The following is a 12,810-nucleotide window of genomic DNA, read 5'->3' on the forward strand; positions in this document are numbered from 1 at the left end:
CATATATATAGTTGCTTTACATCTAGCCTACTGCAAAGGCTTTGTTAAAAAAAACAGCTTACTGGTAACTTTTCAATTGTCTTTGTAAACAAGTATTCTTTAAATATGCTCTATGTAACATTTGCTAATCGTCTTCTGTAGCTCATTGTAGCCTACCAGCTGCACTACAAAACTTTCTACGATTTTAAAAAGAACCACATGTTTAAAGCACTACAAACTACCGCCCTGGTAGTGCATTGAGAATAAGGCAATCGCTGCGAGCAGTAGCGTAGCCAGGAATTTTGAAAGGAGGGGGTTTTGACCACCCAACGGCGGGGGGTTTGGGGGGCCTCTCCCAAAAAATTTTGAAAAATTACTTTGAATTTGGTGCATTCTGAGAGCATTTTCAACAAAAATGTGGGTACGAATATTCCTGTAAAATGGTTCAGTTCAGTTCAGTTGTTTTTTATTTCTGACCATCATATCAAAACAATACACGTCAGCATAGCAAAGGTCGAGAAAAAGGTAGAAGCGACAAAACGCGAACGTTAAAACGTGCTTGAGACCGAAGTAAGTTATTGAGTTGAAAGAAATTTGGCACGGTCGCAACACCTTCAGAAAAATTTAAGATATAAAGGGAAAATAAAAAAAGAAAATGTTACGAAAACAACATATATTTAAGCTATAGCTTTATTAGCCCACATAGCTTTAGCTGATATATTTAAGATTTGTATGGACAGTTGCTATGAAGATCGGCCATGGTGCGTTTTCAAGAGTGCTGATGGTCATAAGGGGAACACGTCTTGATGCGTTTAGCTCATAGCAAAGAAGAGCAAGGCAGGCAAAGTAGCATAGCAAAGCAAAGCAAAAGGATAAGATCATGTTTTCTTCGGCATTTTTCGGAAAAAAAAGCTAAGTCTCTGTGTTTTCTTGTTGCTAATTCCTGGCTGAGATGTTTGAATGTTTGGTATTGGCAAAACTCGCTGTTTTAATGCAATTTTGTTTAAAATTAGGCAATTTTTTTTAGACTGAAAGCATCATTCTCAATATCGTGACGCCACACGCCTGCCTAAGGGGGGGTTGTAACCCCCAAAACCCTCTCCTTGGCTACGCCACTGGCTGCGAGCCTTCATATCCCCTTCTCTAGATATCCCTGCAAGATGATAATAGAATGAGCCTATCTACGTAGCCTAAATCTCTGAAACCAACTTTCATCCCCATTGCAAGCTATCTCAGGACGGCTAGTTTTTGCATGTTGAAACCTGAGTAGAAACATAGGCCAACAATAATGTAGAACTCAAAAGAAATAAGTTATAGCCTAGGCTACTGCTCAGTAGCTTAACTAAATGATATTTCTAAATATGGTCACCTAGTCCTGGACTATATAGGCTACTACACAGGCCATGTCGGCAGCAGTGGCCGAGTGGTTAGCGCGTTGGGCTCGCAGTCGAGAGCCTGCATGTTCGACTCCAGCCACCCGCACTGCTTGGCAAGAAATTTTACGATATTTGCCTCTACCCAGTGATCGATTTCGAGTAATGGGTACGTAGTAGTACGGTACCAAATTTAAGTCATAAGTAGAGTAGACAACCGGAAACAGACATTGCAGTCGGCTGCAGCGTGGGTCAGGTGTACGTCGTAAGGCGCACACCGATGCATAGCGCTCAAGTCCGCTTTCCCGCAATGCAGGATAAAGATGATAAAACAAACAAAACAAAAAAACAAAACAATGCCAACGTGTAGTTTAAAACTTGGCTGGAGGCCAATCTGTTGATATCCAAAATTCCACGTATAAGTGGATAGTTTGATTAGTGGTTGATAAATATTGACTATGCGTATATTTTGTATGATTTTTAGATGCACTTTTTGCTGTTACGACATTACAAATAAAATAGACCAGATTTGGCACTTGTGCTGGAAATCCAAAAATGTCTGGCAACACTGGTAATGGGGAAAGATTTGTCATTTTTCAAGTTTCAATCCCAAAGTATCGTAGAAAATTAGAGTTTTGCAGTGATTTAAGATTTAATGATCACACTTTTGCAATTTGAATTCTCAAAACTATCATTTCAAAAGGATTTCAAGTAAATTTAGCTTTGAATTGAAAGTCAAAATTACTTTGGCATCCAGCCTATCATATTTTGCACCCGTTGAGACAAAATGCAGTACCGTAGGCTATGCTGCGATCTCAGATGCACCCCAACAGCCAACTGGAAGCAGCAAAGGGACTGTGGAACATGTATTTATCGATTTAAATCCTGTGATCATTACAACATATGCTAAACATAGCATAGGTCTAGAAAAAGTTAGAAGCAACATAACTAGCAAAAGTAGAATACGAATGTCCTGATAGCTCAGTTGGTGAGCGCGTGACTTTGTAAACAAAGAAGGTTCAAGATCAAGCGGCGTTGGTTCAAGTCTCGGGGTGTGCATTTGAGTTATGCACGTTAAGGACTGCTCTCCATTCAGCAGCACCTAATAGATGGAATTATTTCCCGGCAACAAGACTTCAACAATCGGAAGCTTCACTTTGTCAATCTCAGTAACCGGCCCTGCATCAAGAGCCTTTACATTTTACAAGTATTCGAAACTACCAGGAATCCCATGAAGGCTTTGTCAGCCCAAGGATAAAGATTCAAAACCAACCTTACTGATAATGTTTCTAAGATTAAAACTGATTATTTGTAATGTTTGACATGGTTGCAACAGCTTGATGTGGCTAGTCTCCATAGACTAGGTTAGGATTGTTAGCGGTATGGTACTTGATTTTAAGCAACCATAGCTTAATCTGAGACATGGCCATTCCGAATGTTGCGACATGATAAAAAGTATAAAACTCATCAGTAATGGTATTATGCTATATGTCATAGGCATAGAGTTTTAGAAATTACTGTGGGTGCAGCTTTATCAGAATATCACATGCATAAACATCAAATAACAGCGAATGACAACTAACGAAAGAATTAAAAACAGCGAAACAAACTGACATAGGCTACAAAAATTCAACCACAAAACGTATTTTTTCGAACTGATGTTTTTGCAATAAATTCTGCAATCAGCTTTTCTCTGTCAAGACGATCAACCTTTTCTTTGTGTACGTTAAGCACACACATGTGATTTAGCCTGGTTTGGGTCATTGTTTGTCTTGATCCGTCTGAGTGTGCTGAACGAACATTCGGCCTCACAAAACGTGCATGGTAATGTCAAGTACAATCGTATGAGGATTGCCATATTCAGAAACATGATGGATAAAGTGTCGTCTTCATGAAGTTTAACGACATTGTTGCGTTCTTCCAATGGCAATTGTGTTGCCTCAACACTGTAGTCTGTACAGTTATTAATGGACCCTAAACCTCAGGCGTTGTTGTAACATGCTGCATAGGAAACGAACTACATTGGTGTGAATTTGAAACAAATATAATTTTGAATAATAAAATAAAACTAAAAAAAAGAATTGAAATGCCGATAAGAGCAGAGGGTGCACCGCACCCCTGCACTCCTCCTACTCTACGCCTATCGTATGCTATATGTATAAATACCATACATTGTATAGTTATAAGCCTAATAGCCTGGTTTGCAAGTGTTCATTATACAGTAATTTTCGGCCTATTTTTTCTTTTGTTGAGAAGGATTGGGCTTGTAATGTTTAACTTCAGCTGGTGGTTAAAATTAAAATCGTCCTTGTTGCACTGGCAAGTGTTCATTGTAATTGTAGCCTATTTTGTAGTACTGTATTTTCACAAATTTTTTTTATCTTTTTTATCTCTTTTCTAGGTTTGGTGGCTGTGCAAATTAAAAACGGTGACATCCAAACACTGTTATTGCCTATTTCAAACCTTTTGGTTTTGCCATCTTTCCCTTTTGTTGGTGCCAAATTCGTGTGTTTACTTTGCTGTTCTCTACATGTTTGCGCCAGCAATGAAAAATAAATTGAATTGAATAAGATAATGCAAATAAAAAGGGTGTATGAAAAGTAGCCTACTGTAATTGTAACAATTTTTTATCTTAGGCTTTGGTCGAGAGTCTTTAAATGAAACATGTTTGGTTTCCATAGAGCCTTCATCAGAAAATCTACATGTGTGTAATGAAAATTATTAGTAGAAGAGCATCAAATACAAGACTGAATATAGATGTTGCAAAAAACATACAAAACTGTTTACGGTAATCAGGCCTGGAAAAAATAGGGAAAAATAGGAAATTTGCCGGTTTGCGGGAAATTTTTACCATAAGAATCACGTTACTAACGTCTTTTATTCACCGTCACTGTAATTTGCTTAACGTTAACATTCCCAGTCATGGTAATTTCCTGACACATTGCAGTTCCGACACTGATTCGTATCACTGTGTATTTACAAATTCCAATTTGTACCTCAGAGCTGAACGTGTTCTTAGCAAAATTGCACAAATATATTGCAGTAGTCCGCCCGAAAGCGTCGTAAAAAGCATAGGAAGTGTCATTAAAAAAATTCAAAATGTTTGCGGAGGTACAAAAACATGCACAAATAAAAAATAATAATAAAGACATTAGCAACGAGCTGTTCATTCACTAGAATGGGCCACACATAAGCAAGTGTAACAGCATCCTGAAACAGGCTTTTAATCTACATTTCAAAGGAAAACCATGGCATTTTAGTATATACTAATGACGTTCGCTCGAAAATGTACAAAGTGTCTGCTGTGGTAGATAGACCAAACAACAAGAAATCGTCACTATCTTTTATGTCCCGGTTAGTGAATTTGTAGTGATTTTGCATGGGCAAAACTTGTTTGGCAGTTTCTTTAATTTACAAAAACAGCTGTTTTAGCGTCGTTATTTTGATTTTGTTGTCAAATTAATTATTGCGTTTCATTATTCTTCATGTAGCGGACTGGTTGTTTTGTAGGTTACAGTTCTAGTAATTTTCGCAATGTCTTGTGTTCTCAGTCAGCGAAACTTGTTGTGCATTCAGTCGTCTGGCCGTTTTTTGTGCTATATGCCTATATCGCTTTTCGTAATTGGTTATGCTATTTGTGCACATTGCACATACTATTAACCCGTCTGAGCATGAAGTGTTGTTATTGTCAACTTGTCAAGTACGTATCAAGCGGCTCGTGATGTTGTATTGTTTCGATGATGATGGCTATCCCTCGTTTTCGAGGATGATGTAACGCATGTTTCTCTTGGCTGTGGCAAGACATGACCATACTAGTAGAGATGACCGGCCATGTCACATTTTGAAGCCTTAAAATACCGGGCCGACAGTTTCGTAACAGTTCGGCAGACAAAACACATTACTTTTGCCTTAAGAGTATGTAGACATGAATCGCAGGTTTGTAGACGTTGACTCAATGTAAGGGGTTGTAAATTGTGAGCTGAAATATTGCGCAGCTGGACACTTTGCTTGATGGGAGTAAACCATGAAGTGAAATCATTACGCAGATAGTCACAGCATAGGCAAGTCTAACAGCTAGAGTGAAAAGGAAAACAATATACAATATGTGCAGTTAGTTTTCATGTGATATTCTCAAGCAACATAGCACACTAGCACAGAAAAGCAGGGTCTGCTATTCGGTGAGTCCGATTTGGTGAGTTCCTAACCTCTAACCCCTAACCCTAAAACGGCAATAATAATTAGGCTACGGTACCCGATAATTAAAAAAAAATTAAAAAAAATCCCCCGTTAAGGGATTGAACTTACCGAATCGGACTCACAGAAACGGGCCATTCCGTGGCGAAAGGCTATGCAGTAGCCTATGTTTTAAAAAAGTATCTTTTCTCCGGTGTAAAGTTTACATGTGACACACCTGTGGCTGGGGCAACCACTTTGCACCGAAAATTGTTGTTAATATTTATTATAATAAATATCAAAAGATTATAAATGAGTCAAAAAGAAAGGATGACATTGTAGCATTTAAGCAAAGGCAAAAGTAGTTTAAGACTCTATTGTAGTTATGGGATGTCTTTTTTTCCGTCACCATGATCAGTTGATCACTATCGTCTTTCTAGTCCCCCCCCCCCCACTTCATTGAATGACACATAAGTTATATCATTATTTTCGCACGTCCTTACACTATTTCTGTTGTAAAAAAAAATTCTGTGCTATTTGTTGTTGTTTATTATGAGGTGTTTGTTCACTTACAAATTATTAATTTGCACCATTCATTATGTAGTTTGGTAATACAATATATATGTCTAAATGTAAGGTCAGGCACCTGTTAAATGCATTAAAAACGCCTAACAAGTCTGAAAAATATCTGCTTTGTTGTACCTCATGCCAGTAAGAGCAGTTTCTTTGTTAGCTAACATTTTAAGTATTTTTCTATCGGCCCGTTGTAAAAAGGCCTTTATATGTGACATAGCCGGCCATATTCTACTAGGTGGCCATGGGCAAGATCATAATTCTAAAACTTTGTCAGGAGAAGAACAGTTTTGTTATATATACTATTGGTTCCCAAGTTGTATGATGTTACCACTCTATTAAAAATACAGTACCGGTATATAATATTTTCAGTATGAAGTGTTGGCTTTGTATGCCCTGGTACACCAAGGAAGACAATCTTGCAGTTTGGAAGAGTATGTATATAATATATCCTTATAATTGGGTCTAAAAAAGTTTCATTTTCTGAATGTGGAAACACCATGTTTAAAGAGATCTTTGTTAAATCTCTACAATCTGAAATAGCACATCCAAATTTGTGTTCATCATCATTTCATTGGTTTTGATAAATCTGCTTAGGTTTAAGTTACATGCTTATTATATTGACATTGAAACACATTTTCATTTAGAAACGCTCATGTTGTAATTCATTTAACTAACAACAAGAGTCATCACCACTGCACAGCTGTGTTGAGATTGCTAACTTTGATTGAAGCGTAAACACTAATTATTTTATATTACAAATTTCGATTGTTTACTGCATATTATCAGCAAGTTAAGATCTCACTAGTGCTAGAAACGATAATTGTCCTGATGAACACCCAAACTTTTCAGTATTCATCTTTAACTTGTTCGATTTTTTTTTACGTTTGCTTGCTTTTTGTTCAGATTTGCCATGTGGACATGCACATTCAAAACCCATGGCCTTGGAGGAAATGTGTTTTGCTTTCATGCATAATTTATTTAAGCTTGGTGTTCTTATGTTTGAAGATTTATTATATATTCTTGCAAGGTTTCGTTTTCCTAATATTGATAAGTTGTGTCCTGAATGTAAATCGCTACTAGTAGTACTAAGCAATTGTGTTTGTTTACATTGGAAATATCCTTTCTAATGTACCGTGTTTTGGCTGTTTTGTGCGTCCAGGTGCAGCATTAGCAGATATTTACAAATCATAAACAGTTGGTTTCTTTCATGATTTTTGTTTTAACTGTATTTTTAGTATAGCTAACTGCTCTAGGCTGCTGCTGAGTCGGAGTCTGCCTCGCTTTCTGACCTAGTCTTGTTCTGAAACGATCCCTGTTCCATACCTAGAAAGCTAAAAATTTCATGCTAAAAATTTCAGGCCCTTTATCAGAACTGACGATGCACTAACAAGTGCGAAATATATTTTCTGTTACATCTACTGACTACTGATCCCTGTCACCTTAGCAATTGAGGTTTTAGCTTATTTTTAGTATAGGTGTGTTGATGCTGTGCTAGACTTAAAGCCTTATTCTTTGTTGTTTTAAGAGGATTTTTAGTCATATTGAAAAGTTTGCAATTTGCATAGCTTTGCATAGTTTACTTAAAAACACTTGTAAGTGTAAGCGTACTACTTCTAACCAGGATGATTACTATATTCTTTGTGATGGTTAGAAAATTCTTGTTTCCTTGTGTAGAGTCCACATTTGTTTAGTTATCCTAGGCTTAAAGCGTTGCTTATAAATGAAAAATTGTTGACAATAACACATATTACTTAAATGCAATCTGCAGCCACTTTGAGGTTAGTGCTCACACAATCTTTAAAAGGAAACTCGAATAGCGTTTGTGAATTATAACAGTTATTAATACTTAAGTTTCCAAACAACTTCGGAATGGCCCGTTTCGGTGAGTCCGATTCCTATTCGATGATTTTTTCAATTTTTTTTTTTAAATTATCGGGTACCGTAGCCTAATTATCATTGCCGTGTTAGGGTTAGAGGTTAGGAACTCACCGAATAGTAGCAGACCCTCCAAACTTACCTGATATTTGCAAAGTTTGTTTCAGTAATTTGTTTGTTTAAATGACGGGCATAATATTTACAATTATATTCCAAAGTGACTTTTTGCAGATGCATCCCAGCTAAAAATAATGTCTGTTTTATGTTGATTCAACGTTTACAAAGCTCGAGTCAATGTGAAAAGACAAGTTCTCTGGAAGAGATATTGTTTATAATTATCCAACATACACCTGTTGTTATGGCTACATTTCTACGTTGATTGTACTGATTTTTTTTCCAATTGATTTTGTCTAGTATTTTTGTTCATCGCAGTTGTTTGCTTTTCTGTTATTCTCTTCATGATGATTGAAAGCGCATACTTTAATTGAAGTTATGGTACTGTAGTTGCAAGTTCAGTAGAACTCGCCCATGGGGGCACTTGAAGGGACCTTCGAAAAATATGTCGCTATGGCGAAATACCACTATAATCGAATTCTACTGCATATTATGGTTGTAAATTGTTGCTTTATGCAGGTATTCAATGTCTGCTTTGTGTCCTGCGTGCACGCTGCATTAGAAGTTTTACAGACGAAATCATGTGACTGTGCTATATATAACTCAGTTGCTTTTTGCAAGCTTCCTGCGTTTAGTTTGAGTTGTTTGCTGTCAGCACAGTTTCATTTCAACGTTTACTTACGTCAATCAAGTTGCTAAATGAGCACGTGCTTCTTGTGACAGGGTATTGCAAAATGTATTCAACTTATTTTCAACTTATTTCAATTATTTCAACTTGGCTGTAGCATGATAAACCCTGGTCGAATAGTGCTGCTTAAACATCAGTTATTCAAAGCTATTTTCAGTTATTTGCAGTGGCACTTATGGCGTGCATTGTATGTTTCAAACTAGTTTCTATCTGAATGTGCCAAAGAACAATGACATTTGCTATTTCTATACTTATACTGTTATGTGAGCATTCTTTGAGTAACTATCACATGTTGTAATAGTAAATGTTTGAATTTTTTGTTTGGGTAGAGAAAATAAGCGGCTAGCACAAAGCAATACAGTAGTGAACCTTGGGGATAAGTTGGGGTATGCTGAATCATCCAAAGTCATCTTATTTTCAATCATTCCTCCAAATCTTCTCATCTGAGGTCTCAGGATTGTTGACGTTTCTCAGCAGTCGAGTGTAGCAAGCGTTGACAGCGACAGACACGTGCTTTATGTTCGAGAGTAGAATATTGTCTTGTGCAGAGGTCAAGTAAATCACTTTTTTCTACACAGTGTTGCTCAACATCCTTTATTTTCGCTACTTCGGTTATGTATGACTACCATGATAGTTACAACTGACGTTATAAACTTGTAGATGTACCGAGAAGCTTTGCACAGATCGGCAATTGTTTTGAGATTGTAATTACGTGTAGGCAGAAGTCTTTCGTCATCATCATTTTAGTGAGTGGGTTTCTTTTATTTGTTGCATTTGCTGACTAAGTTGCTGTTGTGTAAAGATCATTCGAAAACGTTTAATTTGTTTGGGCGATCAGCTTGACTTCGTTTTATTCAAGGGGTCTTACTTGGTTGTTTTTAAAGCATTATCATAACATTTATACAACTCCCGTATTTCCTATTCTAAAAACACTGAAACACTGTCCATCTTTTTAAATCCTTCCACTACCCAGACAGCAGATCAACGTCTGCAGATGTTGAATCAATGTAAAAAACAATTGATTTGCTGTTTTGGTATATGAGGTTATTTTTTACAATCTAATAACGTTGAATCAACATAAAAATAAAAGCTTTTGTTTTGCTTGAGATGTCCAGTATCAAATTACTGTGTCCCAACATGTTTATTGACGTCATACATGCGCCCAATAAAGAAATTGAGGTTTACCAACAAAAGTAAGATTTCTAATGTTGGCATTATGTTTCCGGTTGTATGGTACCGAAGCGTGGCCTTTACAATTTTCTTCTGTGTCGTCAGTCAAGTTATTATCTGAGTTTCTTTATGAGGTAGTGTCTGGGAGAAAGTTGCTCGATCTACAGTAAAAGCAAAGAAATGGATAAGCGAATGTGTCAAATTGAAATCGTAAGCATTTTGTGTTCTTTGCATGTGATAGTGAATATCATCTCAGGCAACAAAATCCATCATTTTGTACGTTGATTTAACGTCTAGAGACGTTGATAGGAATACAGTCCTCATCGTAATTTAGTGGAAAGAACTCATCATAATATCAATGAGAAGATATTGTGCAGCTCAGAGGTGGGTCAACAATGAAGTTAACGTGTACAGTATATTAAACGAGTCTTTTGTGTGGTGACTCAGTTAATGGTTTGAAAGCAAAACATTCTGCTGTATCTAACTTTTTTCTTGGTAACGGTTTAACCATGGTTTGAAGTATGTTTGAATGTGCCAAACACAGCAAAGAACTTCACTTTATCTGGCTGTTTGCAGTTTAATACTCTTTAAAAATACACAAATTTAATTATATTTTGTGTATTATTTACGTCAAGGACGGGTGATGTTGTAGACCTCAAAATGTAAATGCAACAGTGACAGATTTAATGTGTCAGTGGTTCGTGGTTTATGCTTTACTCTTTGTCAGTTGGAACTTGCAATGACTGGTGGTCAGCTACACTGTTGTATTTTAATTTAGACCTTTATCTTTGTTGAATATTGCCTGTTGTTTTTGTAACATCTCTGAATAATCTTCGTTGTGAACATGTGATGTCGGCTTGATAACATTTTGTGCCTGCATGAGCCGAAAATAAGCAGCACCTTTGAAAGATTGCGTAACCCTTCTGTTATCTCCAACCATATGCTATTTCTCTAGCAAAGGAAATGGTAATTGATGTTTCCACTTTATTACGCTGATAACGTTTACGGTCTTTTAAAATGTCTCTGCCTGTAATTTATTTGCTTCTGTTTTTTTTATTCGCATGCATTAATTTAATTTGACCTTGTCTGAATAGCAGTGCTACGGAATTGGAAGCATGTCGTATTTCTGCAATACCAAATGGCATAATTCAAAGCACAATGGTCATCAAGGACTTGTTAGTCTGACTGGGACTTTTAAACCGAAGACTTCAGAAACGGTACCGATTGTCTTCCTTGCATAACCCAGTGAGATTAAGTTGGGTAATAATGTGATGACATCGTGAACCTGATGTAAAATTAGACATGAGCCATGTCGCTAAAAACTTTAGCTGTTGAAAAGGAGCGATCTTCCTGGCGTCAGCACTACCTGACTACTCACTATAGAACAGCGAGCATTGTGTTTCGCTAACCTACCTGACTAGTGACTACATAGTGGTGCGGTACTGATGAGCCCAGCCTCATGGGCGAAACACGTGTCTATCGCTGAGTTCCTGCTACACTCGACTGCCGAGAAACAAAACTTTAGCTGTTGTAGAGCGACAATAAATAAAATCCATAACATTAAATGCATGACGATACAGAGAATTCAGCGCAGTTGGGAATCTCGCCGACTTTCTTGTTGTCGCGTTGTTCTTCTCAATTGTTGAATATATTGGTCTTGAAGTTGACTAGATATGTTTTTTTATTTTCTTCTAAGGCCGCACGTCGAGGAAGATGTTAGTTTCATGTAAGCTTAGTTTTTCGCACACTCTTTCTAATCACTTGATCCAGGCAATTGATTTACAAGGGACAATAGCACAGCAAAGTATCTTGGTAGAGTATAGATATAAATTGTCCATATATTTGTTGGATGTTCAACGGCATATATTTGTTTCGTGTGGATCGATTATGCTGGTTGCAATAGCGAGTGTGTAGTAATTGCGATTACAGCTAGATAGAACTTTACCCTAATAATATGCTGCATTGTCTACAGCGGATAGGTCTGATCATTATTGCTTCTACTAATGAAAATGGTGCAATCAACTGTAAGTAACCGCGGTTGCTTTGTGTCCAGTGCTGTAGTATTTTTAAATATCCGTTTCTTTTGCCTTGATTCAACGTCTGCACACGTTGAAACAATCTAAAAGAGACCGATTGTGGCAGCTTGACAGGTGTTCACACTTGCATTCATTACTAGGTCACTGCTTGGTGTTATTCTCGGTTTACTGAAAATCATGTAAAGGCCGCCATAACAAGAACAGCTGTTCTTATCTTTGAGTTTGCTCGTCCAGAAACGATCTGACAAAGTCGTTATTTTTGCATCGATTCTCCATTCAAGCATCTTTTATCAGAATGGGCTGACACCAGATGCTTTGATGAATTGTTTTTCCGTCGATTTGCAAACGTCTGCAAACGATGAATCAATGTAAAAGTGGTGGATTTTGCTGTCTGGGTTGAAGTGAAGTGATAAGCGAATGTTGAAGTAATATGGCCACTAATGTAGCCACGTATAGCTAAGGTTACTTTCGTCGTGTGGCAATGCAGAGAGTTTAAAAAACCAAAACATAACACCATTTTGGTGGGGAGTTACTTTGTCTGCGTAAATATATTAGTGCCAAGACAAAAAAGTTCAAAGCTAAATTTGGGATGAATTGAAGCAACTTCAAAATCTCGATATTTACAGAAATTTAATAATAACACTACGTTCGTTTTTTGGCATTATTGTTAAATGTTATTATTTAACTTTATTAACAGGGACCGAATTCGAAGTCTGTAATGCTTTCAAGGGTACAATGCTGGGAAGTATGCTTTGCTTGAAATCAAAACCTAGCCAACAAAATATTTCACCTTTTACACCATTTCAACGTCTGGCGATGTTAAAAT

The sequence above is a fragment of the Aplidium turbinatum genome, chromosome 13 (assembly GCF_918807975.1).
Source record: "Aplidium turbinatum chromosome 13, kaAplTurb1.1, whole genome shotgun sequence".
Taxonomy (NCBI): Eukaryota; Metazoa; Chordata; class Ascidiacea; order Aplousobranchia; family Polyclinidae; genus Aplidium; species Aplidium turbinatum.